Here is a 6,000-nt window from a genome sequence, read left to right on the forward strand (position 1 = left end):
TAAGCTCAAAGAGTCGGGTACACAAGGTCTTACCATCGCGACTGACTTCAATCTTGGACATATTGTAATGTTGAAACTCAAAAGGATTTTCATGGTAGGCTCCGTTGAAGGCTGAATTCTTGACGATACCAAGGATTAAACGTTTGGGTAACTGTCCTTGGAACAGATGATCTTCGATCATGGATCGCTGTCCAGCAGGAATGGTGAACGTTTTCACTTCCACTCTTCGTATCGGATACTTGGCGGTCGTTCTGCTCAACGTCTGACTGACGTCGTTTCCCACTTTAGGCAACACTTCCACACGTCGCACGTAGAGTCTGTCTTCTTCGATTTTGATTTTGTAAGTGGAACCATCAGCAGCCATCAAATGGAAAGTGGCACTGCTGCGATTCAGTCTCAGACGGATATCCACACCGTTGAGCAAATACTTCTCTTGTAACCACATGTCTAGATGCAAGCGATCCATCAGTTCTAAACTACGACTTAGATGAATTTTCGTTCGTCGTTCTACAAATCCCGTTGGATTTGAAGCATCCCCAGCAAGTGTAAGGCCGTTGAACTTAGCCGCTTTGTCAGGTTTCCATACCACGCAAGCATCCAGATGAGTGTTCTTGGCTTCTTTTCCGTACGTCAAGAGATTTTCCAGGTACGCTCGGTAAGGGTAAGTATCCATGCTGCTGCTGACCAGTTTGTTATTCAAGTACAAGTCCACTTCGCTAAAAAAGGAATGCATGAAATTATTGACGCGAGCTGCTGCATCATCATTGTCTAGGTTAGTGTTGGGTGGTTCGATCACTTTCACTTTCAAGTACAAGTAACTGCTATTCAGATCGATGTAATCTTCGGGCTGTCCTTTGATTTCAAACTCGATGGGAGCGGAATCCGTCAAAGAGGAGACGGGATGAAATTCCACCCACTGGGATTCTTGTATCGTCATCATGGTGGGGGGCATGGCAAACAGATCCAGCTCCGACTTGGAACAAGCGCAAGACTCTCGATGCATCATTTTTTTCTGTGTCTCAATAATCGAAAACGTCTAAGTCTCGAACGGTTCTTCTTTTCTTTGCCTTTCTAGCTTTAGAAGTGTGAAGTCTGGTGAAAGGGTGTTTTCTTCGTCGTCTCTTTCTACCTTGTCCTTGCTGAATGCCTGACTCGGTAGCGTGCAGAGCATTTATAAGTGTGTCTCGTCGGCCTAAAAGGTCTTTACCTGTTTTTGCCTACCCTTAAGAAAGCTTCTTTGGGGTTTTGTTTGTCGATGATGACATTTTGGAGAAATTCTTTACCGTGTGTCAATGCCGCATCTTTCAAGGCGTGCAATCCGCGTGTCACCATCGGTTTCAACACCGGGGCCACCGAACGAAAAGCCGATTTTAGCATATCTCCTAAACTGTGTCCTCGCTTTCGAGCAACCCCTCAGTACACTGGATACATGACTTACGAGTCGTGAGAGAACCGTTTTCGAAAATGGAGTTTCACCGTGACTTTTCCTTTGGTGAATGGAATATTTTGTCCCAGATCTCCTTTTATAGCAATGTTGACCGTGTCCAAATACGACTTGCTGACACGCAAATAGTGAGGATGTACAAATTCGCGGTGGACGTGGTAAGTGTTTCCACCTTCTTCGTCAGTGGCCGTGACAGAATCCACTTTGAAAGGAATGACACGCAGTAACGGTACGGAGGTGTGTCCCACCACGTTATACTCCACCACATCGGAGTACACAAACATAAAATTCAGTTCTTGGTTCAGTTCTACCGGGGTACGAAAATACTTGGCAAAAGAATCTTTGTCGGAAATGACTACTAATTCGCCTTTTTCTTGTTCTACTTTCTTCCTCATCTCCATGTCCCCGCCCAACATGGCAAACAATTCAGGACAAAATAAGAAAAACATGATTTTACCCCCCTCAGGAAATTTCATGAGGAAGCGACGAGCTACTTTGTGGTACTCCAGGGTGACACTTTTTTGACACTCTCCAAAGCTTTAAGAAACACGACATTAAACCTGGAGGCTATGGTGCTGACCAAATGTTGACCACTAAAATAATAGCCTGGGGGAATGAACAACTGATAGGTGGTCCACTTTTGAGTTTTTGAGCTAGTGGTTTTCTTCTCATATTTGCCATGGGTATCCAAGTACTGTTGCATTTGTTCGTCATGAACTTCCACATCAAATTTGTTTTGATTGGGAAGGACATTGAGGACTTGGGTAGGGTGAATGATTTCTACCAAAGCCGCTTCCCAATGGGCTTCGTGATCTAATGGGATGGTCTGAGGTAATTTGGCCGTGTAACAGCACAACGTGTTGTTGGGAAACACCTCCATGGAACTGTCACTTGGTAAGGTTAAGTAAAATTGGTTTTGGTGACTCATAATTCCAGAGTTCTGTGGCTGTCCGAGGGGTTACTGGACGTCAGAGGCGTGTCTCCGCCCAAAATGGGGTTGCTATTGTTGTTGTTGTTGAAGTGGTGACTGGCACTGGCACTGGACACAAGGTTCCCGTTGTTCCCGTTCGAGAAGAATTTCAGGGAGGGATTGGGAAGCAGGTAACCGATGCAGCTGCTCAATAAAATGGTCCACAATTGTTTGTCTCCTTGTTGCAAACTCAAATTGGCGATGGCTGCCCCGATGACACAATACACCACGAAGATTTGGCAGAAAAAGACGATTTGCGTTTTAGGCACACGTTCTCCACACCACACCCACAAAGGTTGTTTTTGTAAATCTTGCAGAGGAGAACTGGGTGAAGGAGTGGTAGCAGTAGTAGCTGCGTCTGTGTGAAAGGGCATGATGGTCACTTCTTTTTATAGTCGATGACTTGCGAAGCGTCTATCCAAGAATCAAAACTGGGTGGATATCCTTTCCAACGTACTTTGACTTCTTTGACACGTCGTTTGTCCACTTTTCGGGTTCTGCGTTCGAGAATGCTTTCATGTCGTATACGTCGTCTTCTTTTTTGGTGACACGTTGTAACTCGGGCTAATAAAACGTTCCTTTGAGCACTTCTCCGTTCATGTCTTCCAATTTATAGACGGCAGGATGACGGCCATGCACTCGTCCAGTGTTACGAAACAATTCGGTAGTCCAGTTAGGTAAGTAACCTTTGTCGAAAGTGCGTTTGGTTTTGCCAATGCGCACCCAATCTCCTACGGTCAACACTCCACTTTTCTTGGGGACAGCCCTCGTCGGGGACGTACCAAACAGGCGCTCAAACACCAACACTTCGTTCTCGGGAGTCACTTCTTGCGGGGCACGTCCAATGCTTCGATGGTAAGATTGGTTGTACGCTTGCACCATGTGCGGTAAGATGTCGATGTACTTCAGAGTGTGGTGATGCGTAAAATATTTCCACATACGTTCTTTCAAAGTGCGTTGAAAACGTTCCACGATGCTGGCTTTGGTTTCGGGATTCTCGGTGGTAAAAAAATGAATGTCACGTTTCTTTAATTGTTTTTGGAAAGCTTGGTTCAGAAATTCGGTACCTTTGTCCGTTTGCCATCGAAGAGGGTGACGACCGCTTTGTTTCAACACCCGTTGCAGGGCTCGCACTAACTCGCTGCTCGATTTGGAAGTCAAGGGTACGACCCAGGCAAATTTGGAACAGACGTCAATAACACAAAACAAATATTTGTAGCCGCGATTGTAGCTGGCCAAATGAGAGACATCGGCTAAATCGGCTTGCCATTGATGATCGATGCCTTCCACTCGGGTGCGACTTCTGGAAAACTTGCGTCGAATGGGTTCGTGTAAAGTGTAAGTAGCTTGTTCTTGTAACCATCGTTGCACTTGAGGTAAACGGAGACTTTTCAGTCGCGTTTTGGCAGCACGATAGAATTTTTGAACTCCTGCGTAACCTGCAGGATGGGAGGGATCGTAGTAAATGCTGGCTAAGACTTTTTCCATTTGTTGGTTTGTGTGTTAATAAGGCACCCACTCTTGGAAGATGCTATTCTTTTTCTCTTGGGGTACTTTCTTGCATTGTAATGCTTTGCGTGTGCGACCGGCAATAGGTGTTGAGGAGGAGGGTGTCTGAACAGGGGATATCAGTTCTTGTTTCACTTCTGTCTTCACCTTCTTTTTCTCTTCTGATGAAGAAGGGGTAGTCATCATCTTTTTAATCCATCCAGTTCTGGAGGTAGGTGGTGTTGTTAACTTGCGTACTTTTTCTGGTGAGGTTTGAAACCCTTCCTCTTCTTCTCCTATTTCTGTCTTGGTCACTGGTAGTGGTGGTAGTGGTACTAGTGATGGTGCTGGACTTTTCATCAAGGTCTTAAAATCTTTCAGAGTGGGAAGAGCTGTTTCGTCTGAGGCTTTCTGGTGAAAGAGTTGCAGTCGTTGCAAGAGTTGACCGTACTTTTGCGATTTTTCTGTTTCGGACAAATCTTGGCGATCCATCAAGGACTGCAATTCGTGTTGCAACTGGGACATCTCAGTCAAATGGGGATTGGGAGGTAAATGCGGGGTGCGTTGTTCTTGCCAACGATGGTATTCCATCCATCGTTTGTAAGGCACTAAAGCTAGTTTTCGTCCTTCCATGGGCTGTCAAGGGTCGATTCTGAGATCTTGGGACTTCAGAGGTCCTTTTTATCTTGCTCCCACCAGTCCTCCCAACATGGTTCCCAAGACTCCTTTCAACAATGGGCCTAACAAGAGGGGTAAAATTCCTCCACGTTGGACCAACATCTTCTTCTTTTGGCGAAGGGGAATTTTCTTTTGAACCATTTGGCGAAGAACGTGACGATGTTTGCCTAAGCATTGTTTCTGGTGTTTGGACAAAGGGATCGTGCCTTTCAACACGTTCAAACAACATTCGCACACGGTATCGATGACCTCTTTGGAGGCTGATTGAATGAGTTTTTTTCGTAGGGGTGGTGAAGCTTTGGACAGGACAGATAACATGTCCCCATGTTTGACTAAACGAGGAGGTAGTCCTTTCCTTTTCTTTCCTTGGGGCTGTTTAGAAGAGGGATGTTTTCTGGAGGGTGACATCTTCAGGAGCACCAAAACACTGATACCCCAACTTGGTCACAGAGCTTTTTTATACTGGAACGCGTCGCCACTAATTGTCTTTACGTCGTGTTAACTTCAGGACAGGCATGACACGTCGTGCAGGGGTACGCAACGGATTAAATCGAGCCAGTTCTTGCTTGGACAAATCCAGTAAACTTTGTAACATGCCCGATCTTTCTTGAACTTTGATTTTGGGAGCAGGTACTTTGTGAGCAGCGGCCACTGCCACTAAATTGGAGGGTCCTGCCACTGGGGAAGTTCTTGGGGTTATCAACGGAGATGTTCTTGGTGTGATCAACGTCTCCAAGTACTCTTCAGTTCTTGGTGACAACAACGGGGAAGTGAATGAACCTGAGGCTACCGGAGACGCGGTCACCGCCGTTGCAGGTCGTGGTTTGCGAGTGTAAGGTTGCGTCCTGGTCGAGGTGCCTCTCTTGCGACTAGTTTTTTGTGGACTTTTCTTTTTCTGGGGACTTTTTCTCTGCTTCTTTTTCTGGGGGCTTCTTTTCTTTTTCCGGGGTGGTGTCTGGTAAGAGGAGGGCCCGGCACTGGAGAAGTTCTTGCAGACACGGGTCTCCTTGGGGACCTGGTCTTTTTCTTCTTCTTCTTGGAGCTTCGTTTGACTTTTTTCTTGGTGAGAACTTTGGGGGCATTAGGATCCCATCTTAAGAGAGAGCGAATGATGACCCCTCCTAGAGTACCGCTCCCTCCAGGTTTCAAAATGATTTGTTTTTTGGTTTGAGTGTCGATGCGGGGATCGGCCAGTTGGGTCAAAGCGACTTTGTTTCGATCAAAAAAGCGTTTGGTTTGATGAGGAATCTGAATGATCCCTTGCAATAATTGACGTGCAGTCACCGTGAACCATCGTAAGACTTCTTTGAGACTAGCTTCTAAGACACGAGTCCGTATTTGTGGGTTTTTTAATCGACTGATGCCATACAAGGCACGAATCAATTTAACGGGGAGATGCGACTGAAGGGACGTCATGTTG

The sequence above is a fragment of the Sinohyriopsis cumingii genome, chromosome 5 (genome assembly GCF_028554795.1).
Source record: "Sinohyriopsis cumingii isolate HCF-2022 chromosome 5, ASM2855479v2, whole genome shotgun sequence".
NCBI classification, from domain to species: domain Eukaryota; kingdom Metazoa; phylum Mollusca; class Bivalvia; order Unionida; family Unionidae; genus Sinohyriopsis; species Sinohyriopsis cumingii.